This window comes from Thamnophis elegans, chromosome 4 (assembly GCF_009769535.1).
Source record: "Thamnophis elegans isolate rThaEle1 chromosome 4, rThaEle1.pri, whole genome shotgun sequence".
NCBI lineage: Eukaryota > Metazoa > Chordata > Lepidosauria > Squamata > Colubridae > Thamnophis > Thamnophis elegans.
In genome coordinates this window covers 39,773,244-39,797,613 of record NC_045544.1, presented here as the reverse complement: position 1 = coordinate 39,797,613, position 24,370 = coordinate 39,773,244, and the positions used below count along the sequence as shown (strand labels likewise).

Below are 24,370 nucleotides of genomic sequence, written 5' to 3'. Positions count from 1 at the left end.
AAGAGAAGGGAATATCTATGAATTGTTTTTGGGTGGCAATACTGTGGTATTCTTGATTTTATTTAAATACAAGGTAACCAGGGAGTATATATTTATTTTCATTGCATTTTGCTTTTTGAACAAATGCAGTTGCCCATCTTCCATAGGAATTCTGGGTAACAAACAAAGATAAAATCAAAATCTAAGAAAACTAGTACAGCCATCCCCATAAATTCTAAAAGCTAATATATCCAAGTCCATAGACCCATCACCACCACCTCCACACCAGAATGCCCTCAACATCCTGGGCTCAGGACCTGGGGAAAAGGCAGGTCTTCATGACTTTCCGGAAGTTTAGCAGAATCAGGACTCCGCATATCTCAGACAGGAGGTTGTTCCACAGGATAAGCACCAGGCAGGAGAAGACACATTTCCTAGGACCAAAAAGTGGCACTGTTCACCAATGGAACATGATGCACACCTTATATAGTGAGACAAAGCCATTGGAGATGTTATATTTTTATTTTATGCAGAAGCAGAAGCTCCCCTTAGTTGTAGAGAAAACTTTTAGATAGGAGCCCCAGTGAGCAGATAGAAATGCAAACATTAAGGGAGTGAGGAGGTCATTTTATTGCTCCAGCTATGGTTTTGTACAATGGTTTCCCATGCCATACTGTTCAGTCAACTTGAAGAGAAGAGGAAAAGGAGGCCAGCAGGAGCAACAGCTGAACTGGGAGTGAAGAAGGAATAGAGGTAGTACCAGGGGCTCTTCCCTCATCTGCTTTCTCCTTCTTTTCATCCTCTATGATTGGTCAAGACTCCATGTAACCAGATTTGTTGGTTGATAAAGTTTGAAAGACTGGAATAAAGAATGGGACAAGAGGGTCACAGGGTAATGGAAATTCTCCCATTCGGTGATAACATTTTACACCACCTCTACGGAAAAAGAAAGTTAATTAACCAGCCAAAAGAAAGTCAAAGAAATTCTCAAGCAGCACAAAAATAAGGTAGAAAAAACTTTTGAGAATTTGCAGGTCTATTTCTATCTTTTTAATACTTATCATTACTGAGATACCTATGTGATCTAGTGAAGTAATAAATAAGATCTTAAAAACAATAGTTTGGATCCTCAGCTCTTGTGATTGGTATGCCATTTCCTTCTAGTGCAGGGCTGTCAAACATGCATTGTCATGGCAGCGTCATGTGACTTTCCCCCCCCTTTGCTAAACTAGGTGTGGGCGTGACTAACACATGATGCATCCCGCCCATGGGCTGCGAGTTTGACAGCCCTGCTCTAGTAGATGAGCTACATAATATTAATGTTTGCTTCCTTGTATAGTTCTCTCAACCACCCCAGGATTTAATTTTGAAGCTGTAGAAGAAAGGGGTGAAAATTGGTTACCAACCACTTTCTGCCAGTGTGAGCCTTGAGGGGACTAAAGTTCTAACATGGAAGAAAACATTCTTCAGCTCATGGTCCAAGCATAGAAAGCAAACTGCCACCTTAGGTGATTGGGCTACCTGGTATAGAACTCTCCCTTTAAAGAGCAATAATTCTCTGGGATACCAGATCAGAGTCCTCTTTTTGTGACCTACCTGAAGCTTAGAAGGGTGGTATTTGGGATCTTATATCCCAAGCCATGTGCTCTTTTGCTGGGCAATCATCCTTTCCCAAGTACAATACAAGATACACAAACACCTACATATCAACTTCACAAAAAGGTGTTTTGAAAGCTTTCCAGACTTAAACAAAATGCCTAATTTCACTTAATTGGTAGCTTTAAATGGCTTGGCATGGGTCAAGTCCTTCCAGTGTCGTTCTGATGCTGATACCATCCAGGACAGCTTCAGAACCTGTTTTGGTGGGAAGTTGTTGCTTTGTGTGGCTGTCTACCAGTGAAATGAATGGGGCTTCCTTAACTCTGGCCCAAGTAAACTGTTACTCACACGTTTTGTGGAGGCGGAAGGCAGTTGCATCCTTACTGTTGATGTTGTCCGCCTTTTGCACAAGGAACAAGCACGTGGCGTTGCCAAGACATCTATGCTGAATCACGAAAAAGCCGTTTGGCTCAGCAGCTGCCTGTTTACAGGACGAGAGTTTACTTTCAGCACTTTCAGCTTGGAGTGCTATTTGGAAACATTTAGCTCATAAAAAAGGCTTACAGTTCATGTGGTGACCCTGTGGTGACCTGAACATTTTGTTAACAAAGTACTCTGCTAATGTTTTGACCAAAAAGAAAAAAAGAAAAAGAAAAAGAAATGAATGTGCTTCAGATTGGTTGTTTTGCCAAAGTGGTGCTTGCTCCTAAAAAGGGAAAGTTTTTCACTCCATTTTCAGAAAGAGAGTTTCACTCCTAACTATATAAGGAAATGTCACCCATCAGTCCTGAAAAAAATGAGCCTGTGTGTGCAAGTGGAAGTGGCACTAGAAAAGCAAGGAGTTTGGTTCCCTGTAAAACAAATCTTACCCAAGAATAGGACGCAGCGGAAATCTTTGTCCATATCTAAATTTCTCACCATCTATTCTGAATAGATAGGCATATGACTTGACATTTTTTACTAGCAGTGTAAGTTCCTTTTCAGTGTAAGCATATATATACCAGAGCTTCCAGATGTGAAAAAAGGAAAGAAAGAATGGAAAATAAAATGTGCCTACCCCAAAATTAACAGAGCTCTCTAAAAAGAGGTAACCTTGTAATACACTTTAGAAGCCATAAAAATAAAAGAAAGAAGTATTAACCTACAAATGTATATCAGTATAAATATCTATCTTTTATAATGGGTTACCATTCTGTTTTGCTTAAGTTTTTGTTTTTTGTTTTTTTAGGAAAAAGGAAGTGAAAAATAATGTGTTGCCGAAAAGCAACTTTTTGCACTGTTTTAAAATAGGGTGTGAAATTTGTTCATGTCAAAAGCTACACTTGGCTTTGGAAATTATACCAAGGGATACCTTTCAACAAGTATGCATGCCCAGGACAAATGAATGAAGCAGACATGTGTGAAAATGAAATTTGACTTATTTGGAGAATAAAGTAATTTGAAATGTCAATATGATTATACCTCAGTTTTTTACAAATATCATTGCTGTTGCATTAAAACCATGATGGGTGGAAGTTACATGAAGGCGTTGGGGATATGTACAAATGGGTATTTTCCAGTGGTATATTAACCATTAAGCAGACTAAGCACGTGCTTACGGCACCAGGCCCAAGGCGGCACCATAAAGTTGAGAAAGAAAGAAAAAACCAATGAAGATTTGTACAGTATGTACAAAGGAGGGGTACACCAAGATTTGTCAGTGCTTAGGGCACCAATGAGCCTTAATCCACCACTGGTTTCTTCCTATGTTGCCTTGGTACTGCAAGTTGCACATCCTCTTTTAAAGGATCTTACCTACAAGTTGCAAGTAAAAACTGAACTATCTTTGGGACAAACATTAGACTGTGGCAGACATTAGAATGAAAATGAAATGAAGGTTCTGATGCTTCAATTAGATTATCAAAAGAAATTAATTTATCTGAATGCACTGAATCATTATGCCCACTTCAGAGACATTTACAGAGGCATATTTGATCCTGAAGCCAAATCTGATCAACTCTCTAGCTGAATAAGGGGAAGTAGCACCCAACCAAAATGATAAGAATCAAGCTGGAAGGAACAAATCAATTGAGTCTAGTCTACTAGGTAGACTAGACTCAAAAATCAACTTCATAGGAACATACTTTTATTGAGGATAGCCATAATAACAATTTTTTTCAAGTCCAAGTATATTGTTCTCTCCTCCTTCCCCCATGCGAATTAGAGTGGTATCTTTCGGGGCACTTCCACATACTTTCATATTTTTGGACTTAAGCTATGTTTTCCTTCTCATTGCTTTGGTAATGGATCTGACTTAGCTACGTCATGGTCATCTTCCTTTCTTTCTACATAGGAAGACAGAACTAGAAATAATATGTCTGTGAAAAAAGAGATAAACTTTTTTCGCAAACACGGGGCCACCTTTAGATTAAGGCTGAGTTAATGTCCTAGAGTGCCAAAGGTTAGAAGGCACCAATGATACCCTTTCTTGTGAATCATTCTAAAAAAGCAAATCTTCACATTGGCATCATGATCAATGTGGCCACGGAGTATTCCTTGAACCAGCACTGTTGTATAGAGCTCTCAGATCAAAGACGAACTTCTTTAATATAAAGAGATTAATTATGGGGGAGGTTTTTAGTTTCTGAGTAAATGATCTTTATGTAAATAGTTTCCAATATAAATATCTTGGCACGATAATTCATTTTCATGCAAACTCTATCCAACCAATAAACTTTTCTAATTTTAGACTCCAAAGAAATGTAAGTATTTTAAAATAAATAATTTAAATGTATTGGAAGGAAATATATAAACAATGTTCTAGTTTAACTCTCCAAGAAAAATGATAAAAGTCTGTTCAGCATATCAAATAGTTGATATTAATGTTTTATTGGTCATTTTTAACTTTAACATTAATTTTATTCACTAACTAAAAAAATATTCATGGATCATATAATGAAACACATCAAATGCAAATTGAGTTTCCATAATAATATCTCTGTAACCCTCTGCATGAGGAGTTTTTATGGTTATTTTAATAAAAATTATAATAACAACAAAATTAATATAAACTAAAAAAGAAAGAATAAAAAGGAAAAATAATAGAAACATAAAATTAGAAAATAAAAAAGAAAATAAAAATAAAAGTATAATATGTAAAATAAATAAATGGCTTACCCCTCATCATAAATATAATCAATTTTAGTAACTTATTGCCTTTTCTTAAAATGCAACAAATTATCTTTTCTTTCTATATCCCATCTGTTATCTATAAACAAGTCCTTAAAACTTTGTCATTTTAATAAGGGGATATAATATGTACTAATTTAATAGTTTTTAAACACTTTCACTGTATAACAATTAGCATTCAACTGTGTCAAAACCTTTTTTTCAAGACATAGAAAACATTTTTGTTCTTATTAAAAATTACAATCCTAGAAATATTCATCTGGGAATGACTATTGATAAACTCAGAACATTTTACTTTTGAATTAGAAAAACTGTTTCATTGGTAATGGAGAAAACATTGTCCAGAATTGTCAGATTCATTGTAATATTATTAAGATTATGCATTTACTATCAAAAATACTTTCATGACAGTATTAGTCATTAAATGTGGAGAAAGATTTGTCTAAATTTACAGTATTTTTATACTTCCCAATAATATGAAAGTATTTCATAATCATAATTTATAATTGTAATAACTGTAAGGTGAAACAGACTGGCTCTAATTTGGCAAAGGATTGCAACAAGTCTGCATACTCTCCCTTGTTTATTCCACCTATAAGCAATATACAGTACATATTACAGAAAGTTGTATTGGAAGAACACAAATGTAGTTTTAGTAACTTATTGCCTTTGCTAAATAATATATGCCTCTCTCTTTTTCCAATAATAAGGTATTTTCAACTAACATTGATAACTGATATCTATACCGGTTTAATTTACGTTGTGTTTTTTGTTTTACCTCACCTAGTACATATTTTTGGTTATCTTGAATTTTCAAGTTGAGGAGAACAGTGTTATAATAAAGGTATTACATGTATTACTAATAACTTTAGGAATTATCTGGATGGGAAATTTGCTAGATTACTGAGGATGCTGACTGGAATCTAATTCATTATGCCTACCAACAGCTTCTCTATGTAGAACAGAACAATTATTCCACAAAACACCTGGTCAGAGCAAAAGGCGATATCAAATGTGCAGCCAGCAAAATGTCTTTTATTGGATAGATCACAGTTGGTTTAACTTGTATGAATGCATGAGCCACATCTGATGGGCTGTATCTACTTCCAATTTGACACAGAAACTATTCAGCACCAAAATCATGGGTATATTCAGAATTAGCTTGTTAGTTGGAGACTTTTACAAAACAGAATAAATAATTGATGTACTAACACAATACCCAATCTGTCACTGAATCTGTAATTGATATAATCAATTTTTCTCAAATGGGTCTAGTAAGAGAGGCATTATTTCTATGGTTTGTAGCCCCTTTTAGCCTTCTATGTTTTACAACAAAGTATCCCTAGAAGCTGGACCCAAGTAGTCAACTTACTTCCCCTAACCAGGTCTCCCAAGATAGGTTGGCTTCTTCATCTGTTTCTGGATCACTGCCATTTTACTTTCTGCTGATGGCATTACAAGTAGTACAGAAAGATCTCATTTACAGATGCAACAAGAATCTGAAAGCGGCCGGGGTATTAGATGGAGAACCAATTCCAGTTCTGATTTTGATGTTTGCTGCTTTAGATTGCCTGCATTAGATATTCTATACCCATTACATGCAGTTTATGACAGACCACTTGGTGACCAAAGTTACAATGGACCTACCTTGGGGGGTGGAGTATTTACAACCTGGATCCAATGTTCTGGTGGTTGTCCCCCGCCACATGACCGTATTTCAGATGCTTGACAACTAGACCATATTAATGGCTGTTTGCAGTGTCTCCTGGTCACATGATTGCATTTTATGATCATTTTGCCAAAAGCTAGCATTTACTTTCATTTTTTTGACAAAACTAGCCCATGGCAAACCATAAGTTTGCTTAATTAGCATAGAATTTGCCCAAGAACTGCCACAAAAGAGGTTTTATTACTGTCACAACTTACAATCATATTCAAGCACTATCTATATTGATGCAAGAACTACTTTAGCTTCAGTGAATGTGTGCAAACATCCCCCCTCCCCTACCACCATCATTCATTTAAAGACTTATTCACATCATTCATAAAGACTTACTCACATCAGGGGAAACATAATAATGACAAGTTAGATCTTTTTAAATAACATACAGGATGAAGAAAAAATGAGAGGTTTCAAAATCAATGGCCTTTAAGTAGATGAGCAAATAACACAACTTCACATTTTGCACAGCAAATTGGATATTTAAATTAATAGCTTCACCAAATGTAATTCTCCCATCAATTGCCATAATTGTTCCAACAAATGCCCAGCAAATGCACATAAATGCCAGTGGAGACAACCAATGAGCAGGGGATGGTCTTCTTGAATAGCTGTCTCCATAAGGTCTGAGATGATAAGAAAAAGGACAAGGCTGATCTCCAACTTATTTCTTCTAGCTGGCTTAGAAATAGCAAAATGTTTACAGTTCTTAATGGTTCTGATCAAGGAGCTCCATGCAACTATTAACTTTTTTCTTTCAAATATTATTTTATGAGAAGGAAAAAATAGGAAGGTAAACAGAAGACACGGAAGGGTGATAACTGGAAGTTTTGTAATAATTATTTCCTCTGAAAGCAACTTAAATCAACATAATTCAACAAAGCAGCTGTTTTAGTTCACTAGACCAGTCTATCTGTTCCAGACCTCAGAAAAAGAATCCACGTCAATTATTGAATGATTTAATTGACATGCTGAAGTTTTATGTTATCTCTGGTATGTCTGTACTACATTGAAAACCTCCTCTATGATAAATCAGCTGGATTTTCAGACCTGATAAATGTACTATTTTTGGACTCTTTATGTAAACCATTCCAGTTACAATGTTTTTATCTTCTGCAAAATCTATAATCCCTTTTAAAAATAAACCTATAAAATATGCTAAAAGTTTAGTGTAGATCTACGTTTCACATTTATTAGTGAATTTTTATTAACTATTTTGTATTTTAATATGTTTGATGTTTTAAAACGCTTTATCAAAATCTGTCCTTTTAGTAACCTGAATCTAAATGTTGAACTTGCTCAAATATAACTGGATATATAGCCAAAATACATTCCAGTGAATTGCTTACCCTTTTGATTACAGAAATAATTGGTTATTAAAATGCATGTCACATATTATTTTTGTTTCCTGGAAATCAGCAAGTCCATACAAATTGAAAACTGCTAGAATTCTACTAAAAGTCAGTTTCTGTGTATCAATCAGAGGTGGTATGCTGCCAGTTCTCACCGGTTCGGGTGAACCGCTAGTGGGAGTGGTGCAAGGCCCCGCCCACCCATCCTGACATCATCAACAACCTTCTGCGCATGCGCAATAGGTTCTGCACATGCCCAGACGCGTGCACTCCTGCTACCGAGCCAGTAGTGAAGAAAATAGATCTCTGGTATCAATGCATTGGAAAGAAAGAGAAGAGAGGATGATGAGCAAGGTGATTTATCTCAAACAGGGGAGCGCCATTGGATGTCAGATCATCCAATGTATCTATGTGGTTATTAAGATTCAACATCCAGTTGATGGCAAGGAACTAATCTATGTGCACACCCACAGCAGCTACTGAATCCGAACCAGTTATGAGGATGCGTGAACAGAGAAACCAAATAAATACACAGGGTTGTTTCTCAATTTCTGTAGTAGAAAGAGGGGGAATATGACCTCCATGAATCTTGGAATACTATTATCCACAGTAAACTTACATTTATTTTTTTCTATCTGGAAAAGGAACATTTGATACAAATAGCTTATGTGATCTAGACGAAACACACTATCTCCCTCAAGTGGTCAATAATGTTAGTTTTTCTATTCCTATGTTGCATTATTATTAGTATCAGATAATGTTGCAGGTAATATTTCTTTTTTATTGTATGTCATCTATACTTTACTTTTTATAAAAGGTATATATTTATAATGTTTTTATTTAATTCATTGCAATAAATACCAGTAATTAACTATATCCTTGTCAGATGAGACCAAACTTTTTTGAAGTATGTGTACAAGCAGCTAGTCCTCAACTTAAAACAGTTCATTTAGTGACCATTTGAAGTTACAATGGCATTGAAAAAAGTGACTTATGACCATTTTTCACACTTATGATAATTGCAACATCCCTGTTGCATGATCAAAATTCAGATACTTGGCAACTGGTTCATACTTATGATGGTTGCAGTGTCAGGGATCATGCAATCTGCTTTTGTGAAATCTGGACAAGCAAAGACAAAGGGGAAACAACAGTCACTTAACAATCATGTTGCTAATTTAAGAACTGCAGTGATTCACTTAACTAATGTGGCAAGAAAAGTCATAAAATGGGACAAAATTCACTTAACAATTGTCTCACTTATCAATATAAATTTTGAGCTCAATTATGGTTGTAAGTTGAGGACTACCTGTATTTTCTTCCAGATTACCCAAGGATGTACTAAATAATTTAAAGATATAGTTGTTAAAATGCTAACATTTTAAAGCAAAATATTTCAGAATTGGTCTTTTTCATGTCCAGCCAAACTGAGAAACAAAACACTCAAGAATGACCCAATAAAGGTCAACATGATACAAAGGAGTGTTAATATTAAAACTTCCCCCAAATGTGGAAAGTTGAGAAACCATGGAAAAGAACGAAGACAAAGTAACGAAAAAACATCTGACTCTTGAGAACTTGAGTCCTGAAGTTACAATACCATACAATAGCAGAGTTGGAAGGGACCTTGGAGGTCTTCTAGTCCAACCCCCTGCCTAGGCAGAAAACCCTATACCATTTAAGACAAATGGCTATCCAACATCTTTGTAAAGACTTCCAATGTTGGGGCATTCATAACTTCTGGAGGCAAGCTGTTCCACTGATTAATTGTTCTAATTGTCAGGAAATTTCTCCTCCGTTCCAAGTTGCTTCTCTCCTTGATTAGTTTCCATCTAATCCATTGCTTCTTATTCTATCTTCAGGTGCTTTGGAGAATAGTTTGACTCCCTCTTCTTTGTAGCAAACCCTGAGATATTGGAACACTGCTATCATGTCTCCCCTAGTCCTTCTTTTCATTAAACTAGACATACCCAGTTCCTGCAACTGTTCCTCATATGCTTTAGCCTCCAGTCCCCTAATCATCTTTGTTGCTCTTCTCTGCACTCTTTCTAGAGTCTCCACATCTTTTCTACATCATGACGACAAAACTGAATGCAGTATTACAAGTGTGGCCTTACCGAGGCATTATAAAGTGGTATTAACACTTTATAATGCCTTCAAGTTATGTGCCTTCTCCTTGGTACTAACAATGTCTCTGCTCATAGAGGCAGCTAAAGGAAGGAGCAGAACTTGTATGTTGCCTGCTGCAAGAACAGACAGAATTCAAAAGTTTTGTAGAGTTCACATACCAACATTGCTCTGTCATAATCTATAAGAGCATTCCATGTGTTCGTAGAGATAATAATGGCGGATGGTGGTTCTTGCTGAATGAAATATGAGAATATGATGATGTTGACTGCAAAGAATTCATTGATATAGAAATAGGTTTTATTTCCATTTTCCTTTGAGAGCTATTGGTGTTTTTATCTTGCCTTTCATAGAAAAAAATTCAAAATAATTGTTGAATGGTTTGGTTTTTTTTTTGCTAATCTTAATCCAGGAATCTTAATGTTAATTCAGAAACTAAGGCTTTATTTTGGCATTCATATAAAAATCCAAAATTGAGTCAATGGTTTGTCAAATAAAAGAATAGGTAGGTCAAAGTTCATCTAACATTCTAAATGAAATTGTTTAGCCTAAACTGTTTGATACTTTCATTTATATATTGATTTCCTTTTTAAAACACAGCTACTTCCAATAACAAAAGTAGCCCTACTACAAGCATTCAGTATGGTTTAGTACAAATCTATTTCCCACCCCCCCCACCCTCCCAGGAGTGAAATTCAGCAGGTTCTGACAGGTTCTGGAGAACCAGTAGCAGAAATTTTGAGTAGTTCGGAGAACCAGCAAATACCACCTCTGGCTGGCCCCAGAGTGGGGTAGGCATGGAGATTTTGCAATATCCTTCCCCTGCCATGCCCACCAAGCCATGCCCACAGAACTGATAGTAAAAAAAAATGAATTTCACCACTGTATATCCCTCATCGGAAACCTGCAGTCTGTAAGAAACAGAGAATATCCCCCCCCCCCGGCCCCATGATTTCTATTGATATCTGGCTCTGATTCTCTCCATGTACATTGCTAAAAATTTCGTAGCAATATGCTGACAATTGGCTGCAAAGCATTGTATCACTTTGTGCGCATGTTAATATTCTAACTTTGAAACAAGCTTCATGTATTCTCAAAAAAAATGGAAATTGATGTACAGGTTTTGGAGTGCAAAGACAGATAAAGAAAAACAAGATATGAATCTTGCTGATGTGTTTTGCCAATATGAGCACATAGGTTGATGGTTTTTTATTAGGACAGGGGAAGATGAGATGCCTTTCCTACACAAGTACAATTTATACAAAGTGTAGAAAAATACATTCTATGAGATGATGTGCAGTCTGTTCGCTTTTGATATTATTCTTCAACTTTAATGCACATTCTTCAAACAGAGGCCCTCTTCTGACTTTTATACAGTTGGGATAAGTCAACATTGCAACGCTACATAACAAAATATAGGGTGCCCAGAATATTCACACATTTGCGCTGAAAAAGAGCAATGGTTGGGAGTTTTCACCCACTAGCAGGGCAGTTTGCATCTCAAGTAGATTCTCTAGAGGTGAGTTTTGAGTTGACTGTGCATACAGTACTATTTGAGTACTGAATCAATTACTGGAACTGAAATAAGACGTCACTATACAATAGGTTGTGTAATGATCTGAAATCCAACCTAAGCTCTGGACTCTTGCTCTTTTCTTTGCATAAAAAAACCTATCTTTTAAAAGTCTTGCCAGGTTGCTTTCGAAATCTTGGACAATAAAATTGTTTCTGCTCCAGATATGTAATTTAAATCAGCAGCCAAGCTTCAATAGGCAATGCAAAGTCCAATTCAGTTGTTAGCTGCCTGATGTGGTGCCATGTTGGAAGCAATGCCATGGATCACAGGCAGCAAGAATATAATATTTCCTGAAGCTGTCTTGTTCTAATATATGCAGAGAGACACTTTTCAGCCTATTTGTATTGCACACACAAAGATTCGGGCCAAAAATGGTGTGATGACCAAAGTCTGCACTGCCTGTTGTGCTTTTTTATTCTCTAGAGAAACTGCCAATTTCTGCTCTGTGGGAGAAAGGTCAGAATAGGCTATTTGCAGCCTCTACCCAATGAACGCCTCAATTTATATAGCAATGATGAACCCAGTTCAGAAAGAACATCAGACAATATAACTACGTTATCCAAATATGCAAAAAGAGAGAGAAAATCCTAATGTATAATGTATTGAATCCTTTTGTATGTATTCAAGGGCAAACCCATCAGTATATCAGATATTTAATGCCAAATCTCCCAATCAGCAAGTCAAATTTATTAAAATCTATTTCATGGATTCTCAAGAAGGATAAAATTGAGAATGGTGGAATGATGGAATTCAGTGTGAGATTGTTGAATCATTGGAAAGGGAGGTGGAGGGAGGGAGGGAGGGAGGGAGGGAGGGAGGGAGGGAGGAAGGAAGGAAGGAAGGAAGGAAGGAAGGAAGGAAGGAAGGGTTTCTGATGTTCTTTGCCAGTTTCCCACAACTCAATGGGGAAGTCAGCAAGATGCTGGAAGTCACTCCCGTCCATGGGCATTCTGTTTCTTTATTTACATAAGGAAATATCTCTGAAACAATATCCAATTGGGCATTGGGTTGTCTACTATACCACTAAAATCCTAGTTCTGGTAACCTTTAGCTGGGAAAAACAGCAGCTCATATGGCAACAATTTTTGAACCAAAGTACCTCAACCTTATAAAATGTCTCCAAAAACTGGAAACCATGAATCACGTGTAATTGAAATTTGGTAGGTTTATAATAAAACATTTTATGCATTACAAATTATAATTCATGATTTCATGACAAGATGTTATGAAACATTTTCTGATTTTTGGATGTGCTATATAGTTTAACATGGGCTATTTCGAGGCAGATATATCTCTGAATATCTCCCTGCATTTTAAAGAATGTTTCAAGTGAAGGGTGTACATTAGAAGATCTGTCATTATTGAAGGCACTGAAGAATCTGGTCAGGAAATATCTCAGAAATGATGATCTAATGGGGTCACAATTGTCTAGAATCAGTGCAAAAGCCTTTATAATACATGGCCTTTAATAGTGAGAATCCTAGGAAACAGAGCAAAGTAATGCCGTCATAGTTTATATATTTATTTGGAATAAAATTCCATTGCGTTTAAGTGGATTCCTTATATGATTTGATTGCATCTGAAAGTCTTTCATTTGCTCCCAGTTATTCTTTAAAATGGAAGCAAGTGCATTTGACAGTTCTTGGAAACAATATAATAGGCCTTGGTTAACATCAATAGCTAAAGTTTTCTTAACATCTACTTATCCCCATTTGCACATACATACACAGATACTGCTTGCCAAAATATTTCGCACTAAGCTATTCGGAATCTCTGCAGCCACTTTCTCCTGGTGGATTATCATGTGAGGATATATTTATTTATATGACACTGATTGAAATCACCAATTTCCTTTTAAATGCAAATGAAACAGGCACCAGCATATTGATAGCTTTTACTCGTGGTCACTACTAATATTTTTTTTAAAGTCCTTTCAACAAAGTTTAAAGAAGGCTCACAAAGTTTAAAGAAAAACTAAGGTTTTTCTAGTATCTTTTGGCTTTCTACAAACAGAATATTTATTTTATTTGTAGTTTTATGAATAATTTGTTTTCTATTTATCCAGGTAAACATTTTATGAAAAAATTACAGGAAGGTGGTATTCCCATCTTCTAGAGATTTCTGCAAAAAAATCAGCTTTATTCTTCCCACTGTAATCTAATATACCTCCCACTGTAGTGTCAATCAGTGGTGGGATTCCAATTTTTTTACTACCGGTTCTGAAGCGTGGCTTGTAGGCATAGCAGAGGAAGGATACTGTAAAATCTCCATTCCCTCCCCCCTCCAGGGGAAGGTTACTGCAAAATCCCCATTCCCTCCCAATCAGCTGGGACCAGGTAGGCAGAGAATAGATGGAGGCGAGGCCAGTCAGAGGTGGTATTTACCAGTTCTCCGAACTGCTCAAAATTTACCGGTTCTCCTGAAGTGGTCAGAACCTGCTGAATACCACCTATGATGTCAATCCTAAGTAATTTTACTTCATAAGATAGAGAAGTAATGAAGATATATTTTTCCTCTGAAGTCTCTTATTGCTCCACCTATATTGTAGAATTTGCCATTCCTATGGTATATAGCAGCTATTTTTCCAATCTGGCACTCTTAGGCAATGTGATCCAGCAATTCCCCTTGCTTTCAACTAACAGATTATAGGATGGAGTTCTCAGGTTATGATATTAATAGTCCAACACATCCAGAGAGCATTGGGTTGGTAAAAAATGGCATACTGTATTATTGAATGTGTGTGAAACAATCATCTGCAGGACTGGGGAATAAGCCCTATTAAATGCAATCAGTTAATTCCGAGGAAGCACATGTGTCTTGATTAGCACATATGAATATGTAAAAGCAAACATGTATTCATACTTCACCCTCTAAGCAAAAATGTTGTGAATCAGAGTGAAAAAGCATTGCTGTAATGATAATGTAAATGATTCACATCATTATCCCTGTTTGTCATTTATTCCTTTTCTGGAACTTTACAAACAAGTCAGGTTCTTTTTGGTTGGATTGCCTGTCCCTTGTGATAGCTACAGAAAGATCCAGGAGACCACCCTTCCCTTATGTCTAGACAGGAAAAGGCCATGAAGTTTCTTTTGACTGCTGAAGTTGATGCCAGAATCTTGTTACTGCTGAAACATATGGTCCCTGTGTAGAAGGGATTGGAAGCCAATGCAACAGAGAGGTAGTCTCTGTTACTAATCAATCCAATGTGAGTGATAAAATCATTTATAAAGGTGATAAGCTAACAATACTGTCCACGGATCACCAATAATGCTGACAAGCTCATGGCTCAGACAGGCTTCTGAAAAACATCCCACAGAAATCAAAATAATTGATTCCAGCTGTAGGCTTCTACTTTCACTGAAGCACAAATCCTTTAACTCTACTTTTAATCAACAGAGTGAAGTGCTACTAGAGAGCTTTGCTCTATGCTGGGGAGGTGGGGGTACCTTGTCTCCACAGCTGGCAGGTAAACATTCTATGAAACAATTACAGAAAATCTTCAAATCTACCTACCCATCACAACCACTTGCTGTGACTAAAGAGGAGCAAGGAGCAGCAACTGTTAATGAAAGAATTTAGAAGAAGGCAAAGCGGAGAAATCATTCTCCCAGGTCCTTTCTCTTGCTTCTCCATTCTAGAACCCAAGCAGACAAATGCCTTCTGAGGCATTCTAAAGAGAAATTCCAAACTTATATAATGCTTTTTTCTTCTCTACTTGAATAACAGGACTAAATGAGAGCCCACATCCACCCCAGTAACTTCTCTTCTGCACTTTTGAAGCTTTAAGCCACTCAGAAGAGCTGATCAGAAAATTATATCCTTTGAAGATTAAATGACCTTCAAAAGAGGTCTTTTTCCTGTAACAGACTGGAAGAAGGCCAGTTTAACTGGTCAAACATGGATTGTATGGCTGGCCAAGAAAGAGAATTAGTCATGTTTGGAGAGAAAGAGTGGAGGTTATGTTATATTGGCCATTTATATTAATATGAGGATCCATATGATAATGCCTTTGTGCTGTATTTAGGGTAACAAGATTTGAAATGGAACTGAGCCAGTGGTGGGTTCCTACTGGTTTGAACCAGTTCAGCCAAACTGGTAGTGGTATGGCAGCCTAGGTCACTGAAACCGGCAGCGACCCAGGCTTGCCACACCCCCGAACAGGTTCCCTGGTCGTCGCTGCCCTCTTGTTTTTGAGTTCTGCACATACGCAGAACAATTTTAATTGAATTGCATATGCACACACAGCGCTCATCCAGCACATGCACGCAAAGCGCAGGCATGAGCGAACCAGCAGTAAAGCTGGCCGGAACCTATCCCTGACCTGAGCAATTCATAATTTTACTTTTGGGATAGAATTATTCTGTCATCCTTATTCAATTGTGAACACTCTTTAATTTTTTAAGGAAAAAGAACACATTAGAACAGGTAAATAGGCTAGCACAGTGGTGTCAAATTCACAGCCCACAAGCCAGATGTGTCATGCCCCTGCCCGGTTTAGCGAAGGAGCAAAAATGTCCCAATATATCACATGACTCCACTGTGATGATGTGAGTTTTGGCTAGCAGAACCATTAAGACAAAATAAAAAGATTCTATTTTATTTATTTAGCTTGGGGAGTCATTCAAATAAATAGTTTCCTTAGGGCACAGAATATATGCATAATAAAACAAATAGTTTTTTTTAATCAGGAGAAAGGGTAAAGTACATGAATTAACATATATTTTTACTTTTGTCATGTTCTCATCATATACTAAACAAATTTATATATCCAAATATAATTTGATGAAGGTACAGTATGTGGAATTTGGGGTGATCATACTGCATGTAGTAGAGCTGACTATTACTGAGGTTTTGGGTTGATGTCTGCACAGTTCTACATTTGGAACACAATAAAACAGCATTTATTTTTACAGGATGGGAATTAATTACATCCCTGTCTCCAGAAAGGAAAGAGAAGGCAGTCACCTGTTGTTTAGTGCCTCAGTTCAACAACACATTGAAGTCAACGGCACAATTCCCATTAATTTTCCACAGAAGCTACAGTACTGGATTCTGACCGAGTGCGACAGACTTTTCAATTAAAGATAATATGGATCACATCATTCTGCTCTTGGCTCTTGGATAGGAAAAGCATAACCCAGCAAATGGAAGCGATTTTCCTATTAACATTTTTTTTTAAAAAGAAAGACTTTAAAGAAATATGCAGGCTAAGCCATTATTAATTACTTTTCCTTTTTTTGCTGACTCATTTTTTTCTGTCCTTGGTTTTCTAGTAATCAGATTACTTCTACGGTACTAGAAGTCTGGGTCCAAATTCTGCATCTGAATAACTACAACAAGTTGAAGCAATAAACACAATATATTTACTGGATATCATGAATATACACACTTGTGCATATTCCAGAATTATGTGTGTTGTGGTAGAATCTATATTTCTTATCTGTTCAATTCTATTTAAGTCTCAATTCACATGGTTTATTTTACATTCAGGACATTTGCTCTATCACTTTCTCATGTATTTCTATATGCTGAGAAAATAAATATATGATCAAAAACTCTTCATTACCCTTCTAAAATGAGAATTCTGATCAATGTATGGAAAACCATCTTACAGGACATATGGTTTCCTAACATGCAAAAAGCAAAGAACTAACTACAGAGGACAAAGCCAATAAATCATCCCATTTCTTTTCAAATGATGATTCATGCAATGAGAAGCCAGAAAAGCATCCAAATGGGGCATTAATGAAAGTGGAATATGTAATCCTATTCTACAGTTTAAGTAGAAGTGAAGATGAGATAGTTTTGTAATATTTCTATAATTACCCGATACAACTTATTCTAATTAATGAGTTGGATTGATTGATTATGTGCTATCAAGTCAATGTGGACTTTTATCCATCACAGATAAAGACTTTTTCTAGGATGATATGCGCCCAACCTGGTCCTTCAAATCTTTCAATGGAATACTGGTGATCCTAAGCAATTTTTGCTGGCATATGAAATTAAGAATATTGTGTGATAGTATGCAAAATGGTGAAGTCTTCATTCTGTATGTAGACTGATCTGTTTCTATCTGTTAGCTATTGTGTTATTTTACAGACTGATGGCAGAGCACCTTTCTTCTGTTGCTTGCCATATTTTTATAGATATTTGATGAACTCCTATATTTATCTGACTCATTAATGTTTAAATATCTAACTTTATCATCTACCAGTAGCACTAGAGATTCTTATACTGTATCTCGAATATCTCTGCTACACAGAATTTCAGTGTATTTTTTTCATCTTTTTTATCTTCTTGGAAACAGTTGTTCTGTGTCCTTTTAGCATATCAGTTTGAGGTTGGAACTTCACTCTGAGTTCAGAAATTGGAAATCTTTTTCTTTCTTTCTTTCTTTCTTTCCTGTTTCCATCTTCAATCTCTTTAAAAAATGTCAGTGTAATATGGCTTGTCTCTTTTAATAGCTGCCTGAAATTCTTAGTTACATTTTTCCCAAGATCTTTGTCTTTCTTGGCTTACCTTCTTGGCAATTTCCATTTTTTTCTGACATTTTCTTTGCTTTATTTTGTTTCTTGAACTTTGATTGTCTCTTTTCACAGTCATCCTTTAAAAAATACACCTATATACCAGTACATACACAAACAGAATTTTCAAATACAAGTTATTTGCACAGTTATTTAAATTTAAACCCACTAATAGTTAATCCACTCAAATGAAAACAATGTTCCTCTTAAATTATAGGGTAATCTATTAACAATCCTTCTATTCCATTAAACTAAGTCTCTCTAATTCATCAGACAGAACTATTGTTGACCAATCTGTTACTAACAAATTCTACCTGAAGTAAGTTTGATCAAATAAACACATGGTAATGTTTTAGATTTTAGACAACTTTGCTGAAAATTGGTTTCAGATAGCAGTGTGTATATTTTTAGATTATATGGGGCAGATTTAATGAAATTCACAAATGGTTTGAAAATTCATGAATGGTTTAAAGGTTGGGAGTAATATTAAGTAAAATAATATTATCTCATTATGTTTGGTTTTTCCAAATTCTACTTTCTTCCATGAAGACAAGATTCTCTACTAAACATTCTCCTTTCCTCACAGTGTCAGTGTTATGTAATACCAAAAACTTTGTGGGACTACAAAAAAACAAGAGGGGGTTCAGGAATCCATCTCACAGACTTCCTGTTGTAATGAACCAATCATGTACACTCCAGTGTAAAAGAACTGTAGTTCAAAGTTAATCCAACAGAAAGATGGCATATTCACTGTAAACCTTTTAATCCTTAAATTTATTCTGTGTTGCCCTTCTGGCCATCTTTACAGTTAGAGCCAATAATTCCTAAATTTTTCCTGGAACATCCATAATATTCTGATATCAGTAGTTTTGAAGCTAACTCAAGATGATATATATCCCTCCTAAATTTTATATATAATAAAGTTTAATGTACATTCTCTGCCCATCCACAAAAAGTTTGGATCTTTTCAAAGACTGAAGCTGGCTTTCAAAGTTTCCATTCCTGCAACTTTTTTTTTTTTTGGTATAAAGTATGAAAAAGACAAATGCTTATTTTTTGGATTAAAGAAAAGGTGTTCCTACTCTGTAAAATCTATTCAGGAGAAAGCCAGGTGTGAATAGTAAGCAAGGTGAAATTAACTAAATACAAACCTTCCACATTCTATGTTTATGCCATTGGTGCTACTATTAATGAAGCCCAAGATTGCATTACCTTGTTTAGCATCTGTGTAATATTACTTGGTTCTGTTCAATTGGTTGTCCACCAATACTCCTAGTTCTTTTTCATATACCATGCTGCCAAGCCAGATTTCCCAAATTATGTAGCCACAGATTTCATTTTTCTTACCCAGATGCTAGACTTTATATTTGTCTCTAATTGACACTGTCATAATGGAATTGGCCTGGGTTTAAGCATTTTAAATCACTATTTTCTCCATTGACAGTCCCATTAAGTTAGTGCTAACTGTGCATTTGAAAAATATATACAATAATACAATAATAAAATAGCAGAGTTGGAAGGGACCTTGGAGGTCTTCTAGTCCAACCCCCTGCCTAGGCAGGAAACCCTAAACTGTTCCAGACAAATTACTATCAAAAGTCTTCTTAAAGACTTCCATTGTTGGGGCATTCACAACTTCTGGAGGCAAGCTGTTCCACTGATTAATTGTTCTAACTTTCAGGAAATTTCTCCTCAGTTCTAAGTTGTTTCTCTCCTTGATTAGTTTCTATCCATTTCTTCTTGTCCTGCCTTTAGGTGCTTTGGAAAATAGCTTGATTCCCTCTTCTTTGTGGCAACCCCTGAGATATTGGAACACTACTATCATGTCTCCCCTAGTCCTTCTTTTCATTAAACTAGACATACCCAGTTCCTGCAACCATTCTTCATATGTTTTAGTCTCCAGTCCTCTAATCATCTTTGTTGCTCTTCTCTGCACTCTTTCTAGAGTCTCCATATCTTTTCTACATCGTGGCAACCAAAACTGAATGCAGTATTCCAAGTGTGGCCTTTCCAAGACATTATAAAGTGGTATTACTTCATGTGATCTTGATTCTATCCCTCTGTTTATGTAGCCTAGAACTGTGTTGGCTTTTTTGGCAGCTGCTGCACACTGCTGGCTCATATTTAAATGGTTGTCCATTAGGATTCCAAGATCCCTCTCACAGTTACTACTATTGAGGAAGGTATCACCTATACTGTACCTGTGTATTTCGTTTTTTTTTTTTGCCTAAATGTAGAAGCTTACTCTTTTCACCATTGAATTTCATTTTTTAGATAGTGCCCAATGTTCAAGTTTGTCAAGATCCTTCTGTATTTTAAGCCTATCTTCTGGAGTGTAGGCTATTCCTGCCAGCTTGGTGTCATCTGCAAATTTGATGAGTTCCCCATTTATTCCCTCATCCAAATCATTGATGAAGATGTTGAAAAGTACTGGGCCTAAAACAGAGCCGTGGGGTACTCTAGTGCATATTTCCCTCCATTGAGGACTACACGTTGAGTGTGGTTGGTCAACCAGATATGAATCCATCTGGTGGTGATGCTGTCTAACCCAGTAGTAGGTTATAGTCTACCTTATCAAATGCCTTACTGAAGTCCAAGTAAACTATATTGACGCCATTCCTCTGGTCCACTAATTTTGTCACTTTGTCAAAGAATGCAATAAGATTAGTCTGGCATGATCTGTTTTTGACAAACCCATGTTGGCTTTTGGCTATTACTTTGTTTACTTCTAGGTGTTCACTAATTTGTTGCTTGATAATCTTTTCCAGAATCTTTCCTGGTATTGAGGTCAGGCTGATAGGTCTACAGTTTCCTGGATCTAATTTTTTTCCTTTTTCGAAGATAGGAATCACATCAGCTCTTTTCCAGTCCTCTGGCAGTACCCCGGTGCTCTGGGATCTCTGAAAGATATAGTTCAGTGGTTCTGAGATCTCATCTGCCAGTTCCTTCAGAACCCTGGGGTGTAATCCATCCGGTCCTGGTGATTTAAACTCGTCTAGGGTAGACAGGTGCTCAGTTACCTTTCTTTTCTTTCTTTCTTTCTTTCTTTCTTTCTTTCTTTCTTTCTTTCTGTCTTTCTTTTCATCCTTTAAAACATATTTTATAGATGTTAAATAACATTTATTGGAATCTCAGATCTGGGGGAGCCACTAACAATTTATCTCCAGGTACAAGTGCCCAACAATTTACATTCTTCACCATCTTTCCTGCACAACAGACCAACAGCCTCCTTGCCCTTTATTCTAGCCATACCCCCAAAAAACCTTATTATAATTTGCATATCTTGCTTGACTCATCTCATTCCAGCTTTAACCTTTTCAACTCTGTTCTACTGAGGAATTTGCATTATCCTCTTGTTTTTTATTATTCTTGTTGATTATTTATAGTTGGTCATTGGTTATTTCCTTCATTTTGTTTCTCAATTTATCAGTGAGCTTCCTATTTATTCATATTGGTCTCTTGATAACTTTTCCTGTTTTCCTTCTCTTAGGTTCGATTTTGGACTGAAGGGCCATGGTCATGCAGTTGTTAGAATGCAGTATTAAGGCAAAATCTGCTCACAGCCTGGAGTTAGATTCTGAAGGGGTTTGAGGTTGTCTCAGCCTTCCATCCTTTCAAAATTGGTAAAATGAAGACCCAGATTGTTGGAGGCAATATGCTGATATTGTAAACCACCCAGAAAGTGCTATAAAGCACTATGGAATGGTATATAAGTCTAAATGCTATTACTATTTTCAAATTGCTTATTTTTAAAAACTTGCCATCTTACTGGGACATTTCTTTTTCAGTTATCACATACTACCTACTTTTCATCTGATTTTTATAACAGTCTTACTTCTTAAAGTCCAGGTTGACTTCGATGACTGACTTCAGTCCATTAACAATACTTATCCTTTGCTCAGGATTAAATTCAGGAGTGTTGACCCCTTCTTTCTTTTTCTATCTTCCAAAATATGAAACTGTCAGAAGGAAATGTCAGAAATCTATTGAGAATTCTATTTCCAAATGAGTTAGCTTTCAAGACAACAAACTTGCTTCAGGTTGAGGGACATGCCAAGGGACAGACAATTATCCATTCAAATATTTTGTTGCTTTCTGCCAGTACGTGCGGTCAGCAACAACTCCCTGACAATGAAAAGGCTCATTTTCACCTCAATAAACAGTCAAAGAAAAACTATTTTGTGGGCTCCTGGAGATACTAGTACTGATACAAAGATTTCAATTTGTGTCAATGCTGTTCAGTTGGGAACAAATGAGAGTTCAAAGAAGCAACAATACTTCATATAGGTCCTTAATTGTTTGCAAAGAGTCATGACAAATTATCAGGAGTCATCGGATCAAATGATAAGAATATTCAAAATTTACATATGGAAACATAAAAGATGGTTCCATTTGTTAAAATATAGGGTGTGTTAAAATTATCTGATGTTAAAAAATATATTTGTAAACTAAGCATATGAGAATACATTATTATGATAATTTATAATAAACCTGAAAGTTCTGTTTTGTTAGGAGAAATTGTAGATAGGCATTTTAGAAAACTAGATACAATTAATGCAATGCTTGTATCATATCTGTGAGTTTGGCCATTGATCTTAATAGCATATAGGTTGAATTATCTAAGCCAGGTGTGTCCACCTTTGATGACTTTTAAGATTTGTGGACTTCAAATTTTTAGAATTCTGAGCCAGCATGGGTAGCTGGGGAATTCTGGGAGTTGAAGTCCAAAATTGCTAAAGCTGGATACCCTTGGCCTAAGCCTTTATTTTTATAACCATTAATAAAGAACTAGTTCTGACTATAATCACAGAAGCAAAATTATTACAGGGTAAACCTACATTAGCATTGATGAATATCATGGCTGTTGTCCTTTTAGGAACACTCCTGCATGCTGCATTTCTAGATAGAAACAAACAAAGATCATAAAATTATGCAATTTTTCGCAAAAAGGTGGGTGGGCATGAGAGTCAGCCAAGAACAGCAAGAGATGAATATATTTTCACGTAGAATAATAGTTTATCATCTTCTAGCCAAACTGTGTATCTTTTATGAAGAGTTAGTTTTTTTATAGACATAGACATGCTGAGTGTGTTGTTGTTGCAATGCTAGATTTGGTTATATTGTTCCTTATAATGTTTTAAATCAACTATGCACTGCCTCAAATCGCTTTTGATTAAGTAGCCCATTAAATGGATTTTATATTATTAATAAAAGTATTGAGCACCTATTACTAGAGCAATTACTGTACCTGAGCTAGCTCAGGTCTTAAAAGATATTTTTGCACTTGATTTTCTCATCCTCAGAGAATTATTGCATTCTTGACACTAAGTTGCATTTGCAGGTCAGTGTCCAGCATACATCATATTTGTTCACCTACCACACATTCAGCAAATTGTTATGTTGTTATGTTGTTTGCATGTTACATATGTGTACAAACCAGAACAATGTCCCAAAAGTGCTTATTCAAAAGGCAACTATGCTTTGTTTTTCTTTGAAGATGTTTTGCTTCTTATCCAAAAACTTCTTCAATTCTGAAGGCAACTTCTTCAAGGAAAAACAAGTGCAGTTCAGAGGTGGGTTACTTCCAGTTCAGCCCGGTTTGCCTGAACAAGTACTGGTGACAGCAGGAGGCTCTGCCCACCCGCAAGCATGCACAAGCGAACCAGTAACAAGCGAACCAGTAGTAAACTGGTTAGCAACCCACCATTGGTCCAGTTGCCTCTTGAAAAAATTTATTTGGGATAACCATGACCTGGAGGACTGAGAAACTCCATAGACAAACCAGAACAATGATATACTGAAACACATAATTCCATACAATGTTATTGCATCTAATCTGTTTTCTACCTTGAATAAATAAACTTACATGGGTTTTCTTTCCAAATAATATACTTTCCTTTATTTAAGGCTTCCCTGACACAACTAGTTATAAATGGCCATATGAAGATATTATTTATTTGAAAACTAAAGAAATAGCTGAGCTTATAGATTTTATGTCATAGCACAAGCATTTTTATTTTACTCTTTACATAGGTACTAAAAATGTGCAGATATTCCAGTACATTCTTAAAATTCTTCCTGGCTAAATATAAATTTAATATCAAGTTATATATGCTGCCGTAACTTTAATATTTTCTCATCAAATCCTATTAAGTTTTCTTTCTTGTTGAAATTTATATGATGACAAAAGTAGATTTTTAACTCTGCCAATAAGACTCTGCCAATGACTCTTTGCCTTTCTTGAAAACTGACTAAACCTCCAATCATTTCTTTATTTCTTTTTTATATAAATTTGTATAGCTGACCCTCTCATGTATAT

The 24,370-nt window shown here is 36.0% G+C and overlaps 1 long non-coding RNA gene across 1 annotated transcript; it reads right to left on the bottom strand.

Annotated features, from left to right (window-relative positions):
- Positions 1-786: 786 nt before the first annotated feature.
- Positions 787-15,116, bottom strand: LOC116507408. The gene is made up of 3 exons (XR_004255201.1): positions 15,038-15,116; positions 1,927-2,059; positions 787-838 (listed from the first exon to the last, which is right to left on the bottom strand). It is a non-coding gene; the product is annotated as an uncharacterized LOC116507408 (long non-coding RNA).
- Between the last annotated feature and the right edge of the window lie 9,254 nt (positions 15,117-24,370).